At 49.3% G+C, this 21,305-nt stretch overlaps 1 protein-coding gene across 4 annotated transcripts in view; it reads right to left on the reverse strand.

Moving 5' to 3' along the window:
- The window catches only part of LOC130124992 (homeobox-containing protein 1-like), a 137,325-nt gene that overhangs the window by 74,743 nt on the left and 41,277 nt on the right, over positions 1–21,305 (reverse strand). The window lies entirely within an intron of this gene.

Below are 21,305 nucleotides of genomic sequence, written 5' to 3' on the forward strand. Positions count from 1 at the left end.
CATATAAGAAGCAATTTGTGATTATAAAATCCAGAATACCTAGAGTGTTCTACAATTTAAAGTAAACTACTTAAAGTTGATTCTAGTTTTGTGATGGACATTGCCGTTGAAATGTTCAGCATTAGGTACGTATGGGCTTGATACCACTGAAGGACTGATCAATTAACTCCCTCTGTGTTTAGACCCAGCTAAAGGCTCAGCTAGTTGTTTTGGAGCCTCCTAACTCCAGTGTCTTCACTATGTATGTGAATGTTCTCATTCATCCAGGTCATGGTTATCCAAAGGAATTTAATCGAGTGCAACTGGACTTGGTAGATATCCGTGAAGACGTTTCGCCTCTCACCCAAGAGGCTTCATCAGTTCGTGGCTTTCTGACTAGACCAAGCTGGGTTAGTGTCTTCACTAGTGCTCCCTGCTGATGAATCAGTGCCAATCCAGACCCAACACACTCCTCCACTGCTACCTTGGAATCAGGGTTTAAAGGAGAGAGGAAGCTCTACCTCCCCCTTTTCGATCGTATGGGGGATAACAACATTCTCCCCATTAAATTTCTTCAGCCTCCACGTCCTCATCCTACGCTGAGTTCACCACTGCTTTTCGCCAGGTTTTTGATCATCCCGTGCGGGGAAAGGATGCTTCAAAAAGACTGATCTCTCTCCGCCAGGGTTCCCGCAGCGTCGCCGACTACTTAGTTGAGTTCCGTTCGCTATCAGCGGAGAGCGGATGGAACAACGAGTCCGTCCAGGCCAGGTTTTCCAACGGGCTAAGCAAATCCATAAAGGACGAATTGGTTCCCTACCCCGAGCCTGGAGGGTTGGAGGAATTGGTTACCCTGGCCATTCGTGTGGACAACCGTCTCCGGGAGCGGAGGCGAGAGAGGACGCGCCGCTTTCCTGGTCACAACAACTTACCACGGGCCACACCTCCAAACTCTGGGGGTTGAGCTCGCTCGACTGAGGTTGCCGTCCTCCGAGAAAGCCCGAGGCGTGACTCTTCCCCAGCTTCGGAGCCGATGCAACTCGGCTGCTTCCGGCTCGACCCGGAGGAGCGTCAACGCCGCATCACCGAGAACAGCTGCTTGTATTGTGGTCAGCCTGGTCACTTTCTCGCCTCCTGCCCTCACCGTCCTGTCAAATTAGCAGTCTCAAGAGGGAGGGGGAGGATCTTCGTGAGCCCAACTGTCTGCCCTCTGTCTCCCCGTCCACGTACCCAGTTGCAAGCTACCATCAGTTTTAAAGGTCAGTCCACTAAACTTTTGGCTTTAATTGACTCTGGAGCTGATGAAAGCTTTTTGGAAGCAAGTGTTGTGAAGCAGCTAGGTCTTGTCACTGTGAGTCTGGACCAGCCTCTTGAAGCTAATGCCCTGGATGGACGTCTCCTGGCCCGGATAACCTCTAAGACCGAGCCTGTGTGCCTCCTGTTGTCGGGAAACCATCAAGAGGAGTTAAGTTTTTTCGTTATCAATTCTCCCTTTGTTCCCATTATACTTGGTCATCCCTGGCTGGTTAAGCATAGTCCCCATATTGATTGGCCATCGGCCAGAATTTCAAGTTGGAGTCCCGTCTGTCATGCCATATGCCTCCAGTCTGCTCTGCCTCAGTCTGTCCCCTGTCAGGTGTCAAGCTCTGAGACCTCTGACCTGTCACTGGTGCCTCCAGAGTACCATGACCTCCAAGCTGTGTTCAATAAGCAGCAAGCTCTCTCCCTGCCTCCTCATCGCCCCTATGATTGCGCTATTGACCTGCTGCCGGGCACTCCCCTCCTCAGCAGCCGCCTATACAGCCTCTCCAAGCCTGAGTGGGAGTCAATGGAGAGATACATCAAGGACTCCTTGGCTGCTGGTCTTATTCGCCCGTCATCATCACCCCTTGGTGCGGGGTTCTTTTTTGTGGCCAAGAAGGACAAGACCCTCCGGCCGTGTATTGACTATAGAGGCCTCAATAACATCACAGTCAAGAATAAGTACCCTCTGCCCCTCATGACTTCCGCTTTTGATTCTCTCCAGGGAGCCACAGTGTTCACTAAACTAGACCTCTGCAATGCTTTCCACCTGGTCCGGGTTCGAGACGGAGATGAATGGAAGACTGCCTTCAACAACCCCCTGGGGCATTTTGAATATCTGGTGATGCCGTTTGGTCTCACTAATGCCCCAGCTGTCTTCCAGAGTCTGGTCAATGACGTCCTACGTGACATGTTGGATCTTTTCGTTTTTGTTTACCTGGATGATATCCTGACTTTTTCCAGAGACCTGTCAGAGCATGTCATGCACGTCTGCCAAGTCCTTCAACGGCTTCTGGTGAACCCCCTTTTCGTAAAGGCAGAGAAGTGCGGATTACATGCCCCTTCAGTCACCTTCCTGGGCTACATCGTGGCCGATGGGCAGGTGAGAATGGACCCCGCCAAGGTCAGAGCGGTTCTTGAGTGGCCAAGCCCGACCAGCCGTAAGCAGCTTCAGAGGTTCCTCGGGTTTGCCAACTTCTACAGACGGTTCATCCGCAACTACAGCCGCGTTGCGGCCCCACTAACCGCTCTTACGTCCACCTCCAGACCGTTCCTGTGGACCCCTGTAGCAGAGGCAGCTTTCCAAGCCCTCAAGCACCACTTCACCACAGCTCCTATCCTCATCCAGCCAGACCCGACCAAGCAGTTCGTTGTAGAAGTGGATACCTCTGAGATTGGGGTGGGGGCGGTCCTTTCTCAGCGTTCCGGTGAGGATGGCAAGACACACCCCTGTGCCTTCCTGTCTCGCCGCCTCTTCCCAGCTGAAAGGAACTATGATGTGGGGAATCGTGAGCTCCTGGCGGTGAAATTGGCACTGGAGGAATGGCGACATTTTCTGGAGGGGTCGGAGCTTCCTTTTATAGTGTGAACTGACCATAAGAACCTGGATACATCCAGTCAGCAAAGCGACTCACCACGCGCCAAGCCAGGTGGGCGCTCTTTTTTGGTCACTTTAATTTTTCCTTGACGTACAGACCTGGCTCCAGGAATGCCAAGCCCGATGCTCTGTCTCGTGTGCATGGGGAGGAGTCTGAGCCCAAGCTCCAACCTGACACCATCGTTCCCTCTACCTGTGTGGTTGCGGCTGCGGCTGTCACCTGGAACATTGAAATGGAGGTCATGGCAGTAAAACAGACTCAGCCTGACCCAGGTAACGGTCCCCCTGGGCGCTTGTTTGCTCCAGACGCTGTTAAATCTAGTGTGTTGCAGTGGGCTCACTCTTCCAAACTTACCTGCCATCCTGGAGTAACCAGTACCTTACCCTTCCTCCGCAGGCGGTTCTGGTGGCCTTCCATGACGGAGGATACTGGGTCTTTTGTTTCTGCCTGTCCTGTTTGTGCCCAGAATAAGCCCTCCACTCGGGCCAGTGCCGGTCTGCTGCACCCCCTGCCTGTTCCACACCGTCCCTGGTCGCATCTGTCCTTGGATTTCGTCTCTGGTCTGCCCGCCTCCGACGGTAACACCGTTGTACTGACTGTTGTTGATCGCTTCAGTAAATTTGTTCACTTTTTGCCCTTGTCTAGACTGCCTTCGGCCCGAGAGACTGCAGATCTGCTGGTCAGGGAGGTTTTCCGGGTCCACGGTCTACCCCGTGATATCGTGTCTGACCGTGGCCCCCAGTTCACTTCTGCTGTCTGGAAGGCTTTCTGCTCTGCCATCGGTGCCACCGTCAGCCTGTCATCGGGGTTCCATCCTCAGATCAACGGCCAGGCCGAGAGGGCCAACCAGGCATTGGAGACGGTTCTCCACTGTCTGGTGTCTGCCAACCCATCCTCTTGGTCCTCACAACTTCCCTCGGTAGAATATGCCCATAACATCCTGCCATCGTCTGCTACTGGGTTGTCCCCTTTTCAATGCCTTTACGGCTATCAGCCTCCCCTTTTTCCTTCGCAAGAGGTAGACATTCCGGTTCCGTCTGTCCAGGCCCATGTCCGTCGGTGCCGTCGGACCTGGCGGCGAGCCCGTGCCGCACTGCTCAGGACCTCCGGCCGTTACCAGCGCTTGGCGGATCGTCATCGCACCCCTGCTCCGGACTACTCCCCCGGTGACCAGGTATGGGTCTCTACCAAGGATCTACCCTTGAAATCGGACGCTAAGTAACTGTCCCCCAGGTATATTGGTCCCTTTCCCATTGTCAAAGTCATTAACCCCTCTGTGGTCCGTCTGAAGCTGCCCCGCACTCTCCGGGTTCATCCTTCCTTTCATGTGTCCTGCCTCAAACCTGTCTCTACCAGCCCTTTAGTTCATCCGGCCCCCCCGCCCCCACCTCCTCGTATGATCAACGATCATCCGGCTTACACTGGTCGTCGTCTCCTGGACTCTCGGCGCCGTGGTCGCGGTCTGCAGTATCTCGTGGACTGGGAGGGATATGGCCCGGAGGAGAGGTGTTGGGTCCCTTGTCGCCTGGTCCTGGAAACGAACCTCATCCGGGACTTCCACAGGACGCACCCTGACGGGTCTGGCAGGTCGCCCGGTGGCGCCCTTCGGAGGGGAGGCACTGTCACAGCCTCTCGCCCTTGACATCAAAGCGTTCGCCCTTGACACCTGCTGACCCCCCCTGTCGAAGCCTCTCTCCCTTGACGTCAAAGCAATCAGCCTCTCGCCCTTGACATCAAAGCGTTCGCCCCTGACACCAGCTGGCCATCAAAGCAGTCAGCCGCTCTCCCTCGACATCAAAGCGATCATCACCCTTAAAAAGCCTCTACTGTGGTCCAGTCTTCCCTGGAACGTCGCCTTTCATGGATTTCTGCCTGCTTGTCTGACTACCTGCCACTGAGCCGACTCCTTCTCTACCCCTGAGATCGGTTACTTCACTAAAGACTTGATTCTTCTCTTACCTGGTTGTCCCGTCTGCTTTTGGGTTCTTTCCTGATACGTGACAACCTGTTTATATAAGGAGGTTGTCTGGTCCACTTATTTCGTTCTGAATAATAAGTTGAGTTCATTAAGTTTAATTTTGTTGGGTATAGTTAACTTTTATTCAGAGCAGTATTTGTATACGAACCCGTCGCCCCACCTTCATAGTTTATTCCTTTTCACGGCGTCTATAGACACAGAGTAGGGGATGGGCGCGCTATAAATAAATAAATAAATATATATATATATATATATATATATATATATATATATATATAGTAATGTGCATGGGTAAGTACACAACATAACCTTTGGCTAACGGGTCGGACCCTTTACTCGGCTGGTTAACGCTGTCGCCCGTGGTGCGGGAGATACGGGTTCGCGTCCCGGCTGTGGCGGTTCCCGCGGCTGCCCCCGAATTCGCTGCATTGCGGGCGACAACGTTAACCAGTCCACTAAAGGATCCCACCCGTTAGCCAAGAGCTAACGTGTCGACTTATCCATGCACGTTACACTACACCCCTCTTTCGGGAAGCACGTCCGCGCGCATCCCATATCAGCTCCCTCACGCCTCTTGGCGCACGCGCTTCTGACGACCTCACGGTCTCACCATCCCACTTCTGACACCAATGTAGTGAATTATGGGGGGTAATGTAAGCGAATAAGTAGACACGTTAGCCCCTGGCTAACGGGTCGGACCCTTTGAGGGAGCTAACATGCTGAAGCGCGGGGCGCGATTCCCGAAAGAAGGGGATAGTGTAACGTGCATGGATAAGTAGACTCGTTAGCCCTTGGCTAACGGGTCGGACCCTTTAGTCGACTGGTTAACGTTGTCGCCCGTGGTGCGGGAGAGCCGGGTTCGCGTCCCGGCTGCGTCGGTTCCCGTATTGCCCCCCGAATTCCCTACACTGGTGTCAGAAGTGGGATGTTAAGACCGTGAGGTCATCGGAAGATCGTGCGCCCAGAGGCGTGAGGGAGCTGATGTGCTGAAGCGCGGGGTTGCGCTTACCGAAAGAGGGGGTAGTGCAACATGCATGGATAAGTAGACAGGTTAGGCCTTGGCTGGTTAACGTTTTCGCCCGCGGTGCGGGAGATACGGGTTGGCGTCCCGGCTATGGCGCTGCCCGCGGCTGCCCTCCGAATTGGCTGCATTGCGGGCGACAACGTTAACCAGTCGACTAAAGGGTCCTGTCTACTTATCCATGCACGTTACAATATATAGATTTAAAAGAACTCAGGGCGCCCCTAAGAGAGAGTTGAGTTAATGTAAAGTGACATGGCCATCACCGCGGCATGGGGGCGCCACATTAACGTTACGTCATTTCATTCTAATGAAATACAAACTTTAGCTAACATAACATTAACTTACTAACTACCCACTAGAAGAGTCAACTGCCCATACAGCTACTATAGCTAATGTTATATGGTAAATTAAATCATGGGGTAGCCCAGCGTTGTTATCCGTGGTCAAAACAATCATTCTTTAAATAACTTTATGAGGGTGTTGAACCTTCTTGTGACGCTATAACGTTAGTTTAGCTATTTGGTGGCTGGCATGAGCCACTTGTCATAGTCGTAGATATCATTATCTCATCAATATTGAAATATAATATCAATAAATCAGGTCTCTACAGGATTACTGTGTTGCAAAACGGGCATGTGTAACTATCTAAGTGCTACTTTACGTTGTAACGTTTGGTTCATCCGTATTGCACTTTTCAGGGACAGCTTCAGTGACAACAAGGAACAAACGGCAATGAATAATAGTGCTCTATCAAGAGTGAGCAATATAGACAATAGTAAGCAATAGAATGTCTGGCTAGCTAGTCCATCTGGTGTTTCCCGTGTTTCCCCAGAAGTTATCACAACTAGAGGGTGTAAAAGGGATATGAGACCACTGAAAGGCAAGCAAATGAAACGCACCATTACCTTGAATGAAATTATGGATGTCTCGGTTTGAACATTGTTGGATTCATTTGGCATAATACAAGTATACAAATCAACAAAATATATAACATAGGTCTAGTGGATTTTAGACATTTTAATGCAGACATGTTCCATTTATGCCTTTAAAACACTTAAGATTATGCAAATTAAGTCTAGGACTGAAAGTCTTTTGAGAGTCACCCACTGTTAGCCTAGCTTTATCTTACATTTTGAGTCTGATCGAATAGCAAATATTAAATTTTTTTAAAACTAATAAAACCAAACTAAAAAAAAACCTTCTAAAGGAACTAGAGATATTTGCATTTCCTAAAGAAAATGTATGTGATTGCTGCATCTGCAGCTGCTACTCCACTCTGGCCCAGCTTCTGAAAAAGTCCCAGCAAGATGTGTTGGTGATTCACGTCTGAAGATAGCATTCTATGTTAAGTACAATGAGAGAGCCATGAAACTGTAGCCAAATTCCGTGTATGTGTAAACCTACATGGCCATTAAACATGATTTTGATTCTCTGTCATGTCCATCTACCTCAGGCATGTATGTAAGTAACCTGCTAACATTTATTTCAGCATCTCTGATATATTCTCTGCACCATGCACTTTCATCTCATCTCATCTCATCATCAGCCGCTTCTCCGGGGTAGGGTCATGGTGGCAGCAAGCTAAGTAGGGCACTCCAGACGTCTCCTCTACCCAGCAATCCCCTCTAGCTCTTCCTGGGGCATCCCAAGACGTTTCAAGGCCAGATTGGACATGTAGTCCCTCCAGCGAGTTCTGGGTCTACCCCGTGGTCTCCTCCCAGTTGGAAGTGCCTGGAAAACCTCCAAAGGAAGGCGCCCAGGAGGCATCCTAATCAGATGCCCGAACCACCTCAACTGGCTCCTTTCGACGCGAAGGAACAGTGGCTGTACTCCCAGCCCCCTCCGGATGTCCGAGTTCCTCACCTCTAAAGGCTGAGCCCAGACACCCTATGGACAAAACTCATTTCAGCCACTTGTTTCCAAGATCTTACCCTTTTGGTCACTACCAAAAGCTCGTGACCATAGTTGAGGGTTGGAACGAAGACTGACAGTAAATTGAGAGCTTTGCCTTCCGGCTCATCTCCCTCTTCACAAAAATGGTCCGGTACAACGTCCGCATAACTGCTGATGCTGCACCAATCCGCCTGTCAATCTCCCGCTCCATCTTACCCTCACTTCTGAACAAGACCCCGAGATACTTGAACTCCTTCACTTGAGGCAACAACTCTTCCCCAACCCGGAGGGAGCAATCCACCATTTTACGGTTGAGAACCATGGCCTCAGACTTGGAGGGGCTGACTGTAATCCCAGCCATTTCACGCTCAGCTGCAAACCAACCCAGTGCGTGCTGGAGGTCATGTTCAGATGAAGTCGACAAAACCACATCATCTGTGAAGAGCAAAGATGCAATTCTGAGGCTCCCAACGCAGACACACTCCTCACCTTGGCTGCGCCATGAGATCCTGTCCATGAATATCACAAACAGAATCGGAGACAAGGGACAACCTTGGCGGAGTCCAACACCCACCGAAAACGTGTTTGACTTTGTGCCAAGAATGTGGACACAGCTCTCACTTTGGTTATACAAGCACCGGATGGCTTGTAGCAACTGCCCCTGCATACTCCCACAGTAGCTCCCACAGAGTGCCCTGGGGTACATAGTCATAAACCTTCTCCAAGTCCACAAAACACATGTAGACTGGCTGGTCAAACTCCCATGCCTCCCTCAGCACTTCTGCAAGGGTAACAAGTTGGTCCGTTGTTTCCCGGCCAGGATGGAATCCGCATTGTTTCTCCTGGATCCGAGGTTCCACAATCAGTCTGAGCCTCCTTTCCAGCACCCTAGAGTAGACTTTTCCAGGGAGGCTGAGCAGTGTGATACCCTGATAATTAGAACACACCCTCCAGCCCATTGCACTTTATCACCTCTTATTTCACCTGTATAAGTCAATCCAACATAACGATTGTTGTGTTGTAGTGTTGCTATTCTATGCTAAGCACACAGACAGCCACAAAACCGGAGTCGAATTCCATGTATTTGCAAACCTACATGGCCAATAAACATGATTCTGATATTTTGAATCTTATTTCTCAGTATTTTTATGCATGCTCAATAATCCAGGTAAGGAAATCACAGAAAGTTTAATCAGTTCATCTTGAAACAACGTTTATTGAGAGAAACGTTTCATCACTCAAGGCAATCCTCACCAAAATTAGTCAAAATGTCCTGACAACAGCTGCCTAAGCATAAGCCAGTGGTGATTCCATATGTGGCGGGAGTTTTGGAACCGTTGAGAAATGTAGTTTCCAAACACCACGCCTCAACTGCTTTCAAATCCCAAAACACACTGCGCCAGAAATTGGTCCACCCCAAGCATCGGGTCCCCCGCCACAAACAGAGAAATATAATGTATGCTGTTAAGTGCCGGGAGGATTGCCATGACTTGTACATTGGGGAGACCAAACAGACGCTGGCCAACAGGATAGGACAACACAGAAGAGCTAACGCGCCAGGCTGGGACTCCGTGGTCTACACCCATCTACAGGGCAGTGGCCACTCTTTCAAAGATGAGGATGTGCACATCCTTGATAGGTAAGAATGCTGGTTTGAACAGGGGGTCAAAGAGGTCATCTATGTGAAGAGGGACTGACCATCCCTGAACCGTGCAGGGGGGCTAAGAGTACATATGTCACCATCTTAAAATGCTGTGATTGCAACTATTCCCCAATCCTCTGTGAATCGTATAAATTGCCATTGTAACTGGTCACAGTAATTTGCATATGAAACCAATCGTTGTTTTCGGTCATTATGCCACTGTGCTGTTTATAAGGGTGGGGATACCTGCAGTCAGTTGAGACTCGTCAATTAGATGAGCAATGAAACGTTTCTCTCAATAAATGTTGTGTTCAGATGAATTGATTCAACTTTCTGTGACTTATTTCTCAGTGGTCTAGTATGAATAATCATGTATCAAAGCAAATGAAGAACTGTGTCTCAGTTTGTCCATTGCATCATGAACCTTGGTAAATCCTCTGTACATTTCATTATGATGGTATCTTGATATGAATGTCTTTGATCACACAGACATGTAACTCTAAATGGGTGCCTTTTCCAAATTGTCTTGTAGTACAAATTTGAGGAGGACTCTGTAGTGTATGTAGCCAGGTGATATTGTCTGTTGAGTAGAGGAAAAACAGATTATAATTACACTTGCAATTTGGCTGCATGAACACTAAACTACATAAAAATAACAGATTCACCAGAACCTGACAATAAAGCAATATGTTTTCAACGTCAATTTTGCTAGGCTACATTTCATATCCAATTTAGCTGGTTGGCTTACAGTGTAACATTTGCAAATAACATAACCTTGTAAAACTACCATAGCTAGTGTCTTTATGCATACATAATAATCCAGGTAAGGAAATCACAGAAAGTTGAATCAGTTCATCTGGACACAACTCGCAATAAGGTTTCTCTCAATATATGTTGCGTCCAACATAGTTAGTTTGCATGAAAACCCATAATATAGCAAGGGGGAAATACTGTACTTCTTCCAAACTCATTGGCCCTCTCGGATGTGCTGCATCAGGTTGTGGGTTCCAATTCAATTGCGGAATCCTGAATAAGAGTTACAAAACCCATCTATCCAAATGAGGACAAAATTTATAAATAATGGCCAATGCCCGATTCACACAAAATATAAAAAAATAATCAGTGGCTCCAGAAGCATATCTCTTTTGGCCTGGAGCTTCAAACCTTTCTGTCACCTTAAATTCTGTTATCACTTATCTTATGATTGCTTACTTATTTGATGAAGGGTCACAAAATGCTAACAGCCCCACTTTATGACACTCAATCAAATCACTTTTCTATAGTTGGGCAATTGTCTAACATCAGAAATAAGTAGAGTGCACTCAGTAGAGTGTAGATCTCCACCAAGCATACATATATCCCCCTGTCTGAACACACAGACAGAAAACCCGGTGTTTTCCCTGCCATTATCAGACTTTGTGCCCTGCCCAAGTTGATTGTATGGGAAAAATGGGGGGGAAAATAGCTGTTATTATGTAGTGCTCAAGCTATAAAATCTACCTAATAAAAACTTGTTGCCTGTCAGTCTATGGATGTGCAGCCTCCTCATACAAAACGTCTAATATGAAATGACAGCGATCAGGCTATCATAATTTCAAGGGCCTTATTAAAAGGCTTTAAATGTTTAAAGTGACTGTAGAAAACTTTTAAATTTTCCCCTCCAAAGTGTTTCCAAGTATTTTTATTGTTTGTGCCACTGTTGCAAAGACAACTGGATCACTTTCCGCTTATTAGCAGCCTGGCTACTTTCTTAAGCAAGAAACAACCGCAAGAATCCCAATTTGAACTACAAACCCCTGTCACGTCCCTGCCTCTTCAGCCCCGCCCTCATCAGCCCGCTCCCACTGCCTTACCTAGTTCATCTGGTTCATTGATCTCACCTGGAGCTCTAGTACGTAAGACGACTCTAGCTCTAGCTCTGACCCTTTGTGACCTAGCCTAACCCCTGTTCCCTCTGCCTGTAAGGGAACCACGACCCTGCCAAGCCCACCGCCTGTACGAGAACCACGCCCCCGCTAAGCCCACTGCCTGTCCGAGAGCCCTGTCCATGTCTAACCCACCAAGAAAATAAACGTGCCTCTTTGGCTTTTCCCCCCATTCTGTCTCACGTTCTGCTTTTGGGTCCTACACCTGGTAGCCCTGACAGAACAATCTGGCCAACATGGACCCAGTGGACGTTGAGGCATTACGTTCTGCCATAGCCGGCCAAGGAACCCTGATCGAGAGACATGACGCCGCCCTCCAGGATGCTGCCACCTCTATGCAAACCCTCTCTGCCAGGGTGGAAACCCTCATCACTTGAGCGGCCCTAACAGACCAAGGCCTACAGGCCTTAACCCAGTAATTCAGCAGCTTCATGGCTCAACTAACCCCGCTACTACCCCAAAACCCGGCACAGCCCCCTGCCCAGGCCCAAGTCCGAGCCCCAGAACCTGTACAGCCCAAGCAAGAACCTAGCATCCCCAACCCCAAACCCTATGATGGAGACCCAGCTACTTGTGGAACCTTTCTTATGCAATGTGATTTCATTTTCACTCACCAACCAAGCATGTATTTTGACAACAATGAAAAGATAGCCTTCATCTCCAATCTTCTCTTTGGTCCTCCGCGTCAGTGGTTCGAAGCCGTGTGGAGGGCTAAAGCAGCCTGGTTTGGCTCTTATGCACTGTTCTGTGCGGAATTCAGGAAAGTGTTCTTTCATCCCGTCCTTGGTCGTAACTCTGCCACTCGCCTCATGCATACTCAACAAGGCAACCGAAGTGTAGCCAACCACTCCAATGAGTTAAGAATCTTGGTGGCTGAAAGTGGCTGGAACGACATATCCTTGTAAACCGCTTTCCACACAGGGTTATCTGAGCCACTAAAAGATGAACTAGTCAGAGACGACACCACTTCCCTTGACCAACTCACTGCTCTGGCTATTCAACTCGATGACCGTTCCAGAGAGCATAGGAAAGAGAGGAGGTTGCGCGCCCCAGGTCCCTCTAGCCGACCAACTAGCCAACGCCAACCTATCCAGCTCCAGCCAGCTCACAACCAATTGCCCCCCCCTCCCCCCAAGCCCCACCATGCTCACTGGCTACCCCTGTCACACCTCTCGCGGATGAACCCATGCAACTGGGTAGAGCACGACTAACCACTGATGAACGCATCCGCTGTACTAATGAACATTTGTGTTTCTACTGCGGCCAGCCAAGCCATACCCGCACTGCAATGCATGTCCCTTTCGCCCAAAAGGAACAAGCTCACCCATGAATGTGGGATCGTTGGTGAGCGGAGTTTCTCCCTTCTCCCACAGCTCCCAAGGGCGTATGCATTTAGAAGCAGTTCTCATCCACAACCAACCATCTCTCCCTTTACAAGCCCTGGTGGACTCCGCAGCTGATGACTGTTTTATGGATGCCAGTGTAGTTAGTCAAGCAGGCATCTCCACTCTACCCCGAGACACACCCGTAGGTATCCATGACCTTAGCGGTGGTTTATTTGCTACCGTCACCCATGTCACTGAACCCCTTAGTGTTATCCTGTCTGGTAACCACAGAGAAACCATGTACTTCCTAGTAATTTCCTCTCCCCAGAGCCCCCTGGTGCTAGGGAAGACCTGGTTGAGACATCACAACCCCCACATAGACTGGTCAACTAATACCATCTCAGCCTGGAACCCTTACTGTCACAGAACCTGCCTCACTTCAGCTCTGCTGCCAGCTGAGGGCGCTGCTGCTCCCTCCGAACCCCCTGATCTGACCAAGGCGCCCCCAAAGTCTGGGTGCCCAGCGGCTACCACGCCGCCTGTGAGGTCAGTCTGCCCTGCAGCTGCCACGCCGCTTCCGAGGTCCGTCTACTCCGCAGCTGCCACGCCGCCTCCGAGGTCAGTCTGCCCCGCGGCTGCCCCACGGGCTCTGAGTTCAGTTTGCCCGCGGCTGTCCCGCCGCCTGTGAGCTGAGTTTGCCCGCGGCCGTCCCGCCGCCTGCGAGCTCAGTTTGCCCCACGAGCGTCCCACCACCTGCGAGTTCAGTTTGCCCCACGGCCGTCCCACCGCCTGCAAGTTCCGTTTGCCCCGCTGGAGCAGGACAAAGCCGGACTTGTGCCCATACTCCCTCCTGCATGTGTGGTGGGCACGCTCACCTGGGAGGTTGAAGGATTGGTGAGGGATGCGCTGAGGACTCAACCCAAACCAGGTAACGGCCCTTCTAACCATCTCTTTGTGCCTGACCAGGTCCGTACCCAGGCTCTAGAGTGGGCTCACACCTCCCAGTTCGCCTGTCACTCTGGAACCAACTGTACCCTGACCCTGCTTAAGCGCCGGTTCTGGTGGTCCACCTTGTCTACAGACACCCACTGCTACGTTCAGGCCTGGGCGGTGTGTGCTCAAAGCAAGTCTTCTCCCTTACCAGCCTCTGGTCTCTTACACCCCCTGGCTGTTCCCAGCCGACGCTGGAGCCTCATCCGGGACTTCCATCGTGCCCGTCGTGGCCAGTCTGGTCGGTCGCCAGGAGGCTCCCGTGGAGGGGGGGGTCCTGTCACGTCCCTGCCTCCTCAGCCCCCGCCCTAATCAGGCCGCTCCCACTGCCTTACCTAGCTTATCTGGTTCATCGATCTCACCTGGAGCTCTCCAGAGCTCACACCTGACCGGCATCTACAATCAGGGCCAATCAACCCATCTTGGCCAGGATAAGAAGCCGCTCTGCTCTTCAGACAATGCCAGATCGCTGAACCACTACTAGTGCGTAAGACGACTCTAGCGCTAGCTCTGACCCTTTGTGACCAAGCTTAACCCCTGTTCCCTCTGCCTCTAGTTTGACCTCCCTGCCATTGCCTGGACCACGCCTGTACGAGTACCACGACCATGCCAAGACCATCGCCTGTACGAGAACCATGCACCTGCCAAGCCCACCGCCTGTACGAGTACCACGACCCTGCCAAGACCATCGCCTGAACGAGAACCATGAACCTGCCAAGCCCACCGCCTGTACGAGAACCACGACCCTGCTAAGCCCACCACCTGTCCGAGAGTCCTACCCTCTGTTCCCTCTGCCTCTAGTTTGACCTCCCTGCCATTGCCTGGACCATGCTTGTGCGAGTACCACAACTCTGCCAAAACCACGGCCTGTACAAGAACCACGAACCTGCCAAGCCCACCGCCTGTATGGGAACCACGACCCTGCCAAGCCCACCACCTGTACGAGAACCACGCCCCCACTAAGCCCACCGCCTGTCCGAGAGCCTTGTCCCTGCCTAACCCTGCAAGACAATAAACGTGCCCCTTTGGCTTTTCCCCCCATTCTGTCTCACGTTCTGCTTTTGGGTCCTACACCTGGTAGCCCTGACAACCCCAATCTCAATGTTATAAAATGAGATAAAGGCAAAGTAAAACATGTGGTAGAATTAATAAGTGGGCAAGATGTGTTACTTTCTGATCCAGTAGAAAGAATGCCAAGTGAATGTCGGTTTGGAACCCTCTTAAGTCTCGGGTGTTGTATTGAACTCTGTTTCCTCATCAAGATCTGTTTCCCCCTAGCCAGAATTCGATACAACACCGGGATGCTTGCTTAACCTTACCTCAACCTAACATTAACCCAACTTCAACCTAACCCTAAGCTTAACCTAATGCTTACCTTAACCTAATCGTAACTAATAGCTAACCTGTCTCCATGCGAACGCTTTCACCTGGCTAGGCGGAAGCAGATCTTGACGAGTAAACAGATTTCGATACAACACCAGAGCACGCTCCATTGGGTGAATGCCAGTCTGAGATTCATTCGTTTTACCTCTGTTTCTATCAATCTCCATTTTCACCTTCTTTGCCTCCTCCGTCAATGGGTTTCTTTTTCTCTTGCCCGGTGGAGTTTCCACTGTCACTTTGATTGTCCACTGTCTGCCATTTCCGCTAATACGAATAATTACCAATGGCTACCAATAGCTACCAGGGAAAACAAAAGCGCTATCCTCTTGTTATTGTAGCGAATTCAGGGGGCAGCCGTGAACCGCCGCAGCCTCACGGTCTCACCATCTGACTTCTGACACCAATGTAGCGGACTCGGGGGGGGGCAGCCAGGAACAGCCGCAGCTGGGACACGAACCTGTGTCTCCCGCACCATGGGTGACTACATTAACCAGTCAACTAAAGGGTTCAAACCCTTAGCCAAGGGCTAGTGAGTCTAGTCATCCGCGGTCATTACACTACCCCCTCCTTCGGGAAGAATCTCCCCGCGCTTCAGCATATCAGCTCCCTCACGCCTCTGGGCACATGCGCTTCCGATGGCCTCAGAGTCTCCCCATCCCACTTCTGACACCAATGTAGCGACTTCAGGGGGCAGCCGGGAACCACCGCAGCTGGGAACCACCGCAGCTGGGACGCGAACCTCGGTCTCCCGCACCACAGGCGACTACGTTAACCAGTTGATTAAAGGGTCCGATCCAAACGATCCGACCCATTAGCCAACCGGCTAGCAAGTCTAGTCATATGTGACCGTTACACTACCCCACTCCTTCGGGAAGCGCGTACCCGTGCTTCAGCATATCAGCTCCCTTACGCCTCTGGGCATACACTCTTCTGATGGCCTAACAGTCTCATCATTCCACTTCTGACACCAATGTAGTGAATTCAGGGGGCAGCCGGGAACCGCCACAGCCGAGACGCAAACCCAGGTCTCCCGCAACACAAGCGACTACATTAACCAGTAGACTAAAGGGTCTGACCCGTTAGCCAACCGGCTAGCGAGTCTAGTTATATGTGATCATCACACTAAAAACGGTCGACCCGTTAGCCAAGGGGCCAGCGAGAGTAGTCATACATGATCGTTCCACTACCTCCCTCCTTCTGTAAGCACATCTCCGCACTTCAGCATATAAGCTCCCCCATGCTTCTTGGCGCCCGCGCTTCTGATGGCCTCATGGTCTCACCATTCCACTTCTGACACCAATGTAGCGAATTCGGGGGGCAGCCAGGAACCGCCGCAGCCGGGACGCGTACCTGGGTCTCCCACACCACGGGCGACTATGTTAACGAGTCGACTAAAGGGTCCAACCCGTTAGCCAAGGGCTAGTGAGTCTAGTCATCCGTGGTCATTACACTATCCCCTCCTTCGGGAAGTGTCTCCCCGCATTTCAGCATATTGGCTCCCTCACGCCTCTGGGCACATGTGCTTCCGATGGCATCACGGTCTCACCATACCAATTATGACACCAAAGTAGCGACTTCAGGGGGCAGCCGGGAACCACCGCAGCCGGGACGTGAACCCAAGTCTCCCACACCACGGGCGACTACGTTAACCAGTCAACTAAAGGGTCCAACCTGTTAGCCAAGGGCTAGTGAGTCTAGTCATCCGTGGTCATTACACTACCCCCTCCTTCGGGAAGAGTCTCCCCCCATTTCAGCATATCAGCTCCCTAATGCCTCTGGGCGCACGCACTTCCGATGGCCTCATGGTCTCACCTAGTGCTGGATTTACCTACAGGCTTGGCAGACTGAAGCCTCGGGCCTCAAAATCTAGGGGGCCTCCAGCAAGGTATATATTTTTGACACTGTTAAGGGTGTTTCTTACACATGCTGTCATAACGCACTGTAGTCTCTAAACAACCCTTCAGTAATTTTCCTTGCATTCCGTTTCAGAATAATACTGTCTTAAGCCGATAACTCGACACTAGTATTGATTTTGTCCTTCCAGGAAAGAAGTGAGATAGATAAGTTGAAAACAGAGCTGTGCAAGTATCTACAGAGGATGCTGCTGTTTTCATCAGTCAGGTTAGTAATAAAAGTACGCTGATTTATAGCGTCTTTGTAACGATAGGAAAAAGTACACTCGTTTTGTAAACAGTTTGGAGAAGCAGATTTGATTCAGATTTTGCAATGTAATGGTCAATAAGGAAAAATTCTTTAAGAAAAGTTGATCAAATATACAGAAAAGTTCATTTTTTGACTTTTTTTTTCTTCACTGAAATGGACCCCCTTTTGTGAGAGCACCCCTTCATATTTTCCTTTCCAAAAACTGTTGAAAATTAATATTACTTTTTATTTTCAGATTCTAATCTGAGCATGAGTGAAAGATTTGAAAATGGTGCTAGCAAGCGCAAGAGAAAGAAACTTGATTAAGACCAATCACTACTTTCTTGCATCAGCCACTGACAGAAGCAGCAAGTGCCAGCATGCAGCGGTGAAGCATTGATATTAACGCAAGGAAATCAGTGTGGTGGAGCTATCCAGCCAACTAACATTCAACCAAAGAAAACCTCCCGAAAACAGAAACAGCAAAAACAGGACACGGAGCGGCAAGCTGATTATGAGGAAGCAGCCATGATGCCGGCTCAAAATGAAAATATAAAAATAATTCAAGAGTCACTTACTGGACAGGGAGAGGTTAAAGATCCACAAGAAAATAATGTGGATAGTCAGAATTTTCAGCTCACATCTGGTAAGATAGGCCAAGTCCAAGGTATTCTAGACACAGATATAGGTGATGCCAAACATAGATCTACTGTAACAGACGTTGGTTTGTGGACAGAATCATCACATGAGGAAGGACCCTAGGCGGCACGGTGGTTCAGTGGTTAGCGCGGTCGCCTCACAGCAAGAAGGTCCTGAGTTCAAGCCCTGGGGTAGGCCCACCTTGGTGGGTCATCCCAGGTCGTCCTCTGTGTGGAGTTTGCATGTTCTCCCTGTCTCTGCGTGGGTTTCCTCCAGGGGCTCCGTCCCCCCCCCCCCCCACAGTCCAAAGACATGTAAGTCAGGTGAATTGGCCATACTAAATTGTCCCTAGGTATGAATGTGTGTGTGTGTGTGTGTGTGTGTGGACCCTACGATGGCCTGTCCGGGGTGTCTCCCCGCCCGCCACCCAATGACTGCTGGAATAGGCTCCAGCATTCCCGCAACCCTGAGAGCAGGATAAGCGGTTCAGATAATGGATGGATGGAAGTACCCTATTACTATTAAGCGTGGCTCCTCTCAAGCTCAGCATCGTTGTGGACCATTTTCAAATTCCAAGCGAGTGTACAAAAAACAGTCCAGGTTTTGCACAAAAGCTATTTTCTATTCAACAAAAGTCAATGGGGTAACATATAGCCGAGAGTGACTTGTGTATTCTCACTCAAAAGGCCGGATTAATTGCTTTGTTTGTAAACTCTTTCCAAACCTTGTATCTTCTGCTACAGCTTTAGCTTCTGAAGGGTTTAATGATTGACAAAACTCCTATCTTATCCAAACTCATGAACACTCAGAGAAACACAGGAATGCCGTGTTGACCTACCTAACACAGAAGAGAGGACAAATGTTAAATTCAGAGCTAGAGGACCAAATAAAAGCAGAACAGCAGTACTGGCAGTATGTCATAGAGAGAATATTGCTGTAATATGCACTCTGGCAGAACAAGGCTCACCATCCAGAGGAGACAATGAACAATTTGGATCCCAAATAACGGCAATTATCTTGGTCTTTTACAACTAGTAACACATTTTGATCAATTTTTACTGGCTCATATCAATCAGTATGGAAATTCCGGATCAGGAAATCCCTCTTATTTGTCAAAAACTGTAGGTACAATGGTACGCAACAAAAAATCATCAAAAAAAAAACATTTGCCAGATTTATTCCATGCACTGGTCACTCTTTAAATTTGGTGGGCCGTTCGGCTGTTGATTGCTGCCTTGATGCAGTGAACTGTTTTGGCATTATCAATGAAATGTATACCTTCTTTTCATCCTCCACAAAGAGATGGGCAATTCTAAAATCATTTTCGCAACCTCAGTCAAAAGTGTCTAAATATTTGTCAGACATTAGGTGGGAGGCACATGCAAGAGCCACAGAAGCTATTTTGGATAGTTACAGTGCTATCACTCAGTACGTTTACATGCACAGTTTAGTCGAGCTATGGTTATAGCGCGATTAGTTCATTAGTCCGACTACTGACTTTGGTCCCAGTATACATGCCCGGGAGGGAAATCGATTTACTGAGGGAGTAATGTGGGCTCCGCTACGATAGGTGGCGATATGCACTCTTTCAGCTTGTTTGTATTGGGCCATTACCGGTTGACCTATTACGTCACACACGCAGAAAACAACAATCGTCGTAGTGAACTTGGAAGTTAGCAACCCCTCTGAAGAAGACGAAGAAGAAGCAGTTAGCAACCCAGAGCTAAACAGGCACAAAGATGGATAACTTTACGAATCTGTATATAGCGTACGTGTTGTACGCTCTACTTTTTGCGCAGATGAAATGCACCTTATCCCTCCTGGTTATGGTGTTATCCGAAGGCAGACGACATCGCCGTATGCTCTTGGACTACAGCAACAACGCCACCGCACGTCTTTCTATTGTGTGCCCTTTCTACTATCCACGACTTCCCGTAAATGCTGGATGCGGGTCAGAAGCAAAGACTGGTGGGAGCGAGTGGTTCTGAAAGAATTTTCCGACGGGGAGTGAAGGGAAAATTTCCGGATGAACCGCAGGTCCTTTGATAAATCATGCGGTTTGATGTTCAACTGTTCAACTTCCGGGTCAGACTTGGCGCGCGGGAAGTTAGCGCGTGGGCAGATCGCCTCGATCAGCTCCAGTCCGACTAAGGTGTACACATGCATAAGTAAATCGACTTCCAATCGCATTATCTGGGTGTGTTAGTCCGACTATTACAACTTAGATTTCATTCGAGCTAACATGTTTACATGCATTTTAGAAGTCCGGTTTTAGTCGGACTAACGCAATAATTCGATTTTTTAAGTGTCATGTAAACGTACTGACTGATTCCCTCAGTCATTTGTACTCTGATGTTAATGAGAAGGGTGATACCAGGCTTCAAGCTAATAATCTTTGTTAGGATCGCATGAATCCACGCCCGTCTTCTTCGTTTTTCGATTGGAGTTTTCCATTTCGGCATGCGATAAATAAATAAATAAATGCAGTTGCTTGTTTGTACCATCTTTACGATTTGTACAACCAACAGCGCAACAACTGTGAGGCGTTTTGTTTTAAATCAATTTCTTCGTGACGATCTCTTGAAATGAACGTAATAACGTTTACAAACACAAGACTCGTGGCCCCTTTTTGCCTCGCAATCTGCGCATGCACATTTGGCGCATGTAAACAAGGGAACACGTCAATGGCGCTTCTGTGTGGCAGCAGGGTGAATAAGGTGAATTATTGTTGGTTCAGCCAGTGTTCCGCCAGTTCTCCTCTGCTGAGATCAGCAGTGAATGGTTTGCTGGCTTGCAAAATACCATCGAATTCTCGTTAACTTTCAAGAATCATACCCCCGGACACATAATGTTTTGGGTTTGACACTGTTGCCGCCTGATGCAACGTAATCGTAGATATGAGTTGCGCGTGCGCACAGTCGACTAGATCGGACAGCCACGTAGTACAGTGTTGGTCAAGCGAGCGAGAGAGTGACTGGAGAAAGGCAGCGGCGATGGTCAGAACAAATGTTCTTCGATGGTTTTTAATCACCGCAAACACAATAAGTTCTTCATCATACAGTCATGACTGCACAAAATATTTTAGGCTGATAGGTCCAGTAGTTTACAAGATTAGCCATGGACACGAACACACGCGCGCGCGCACACACACACAACCCAGGTTACCGTGTGGCAGAGGTAAGTATATTTCAGTGTTAACACGTGTATTGTGATATACCCTATGTTGAAACACAAAAGAAGTGATCACAAACAAAAGTGAAGGGGACGGATGTTTTTTTTCTTAACACTGATGGCAACGGGGATAACCGACCTCTACTAAGAAGAAGCGGAAGTATGGCAATGTTTGTGGAAAGGGCAGACTGGAAGAGGGGAGGGCATTGGGTTGAGACTAAAGTTTGACTTCACCCAATGCTACTTTTCAAAGTTTGCCCTTGGGAAGAATGGTTGCTGTTGATGTTGTCCACCCTTGTCCTCGCTACTGTATG

The sequence above is a fragment of the Lampris incognitus genome, chromosome 15, assembly GCF_029633865.1.
Source record: "Lampris incognitus isolate fLamInc1 chromosome 15, fLamInc1.hap2, whole genome shotgun sequence".
Classification (NCBI taxonomy): Eukaryota; Metazoa; Chordata; class Actinopteri; order Lampriformes; family Lampridae; genus Lampris; species Lampris incognitus.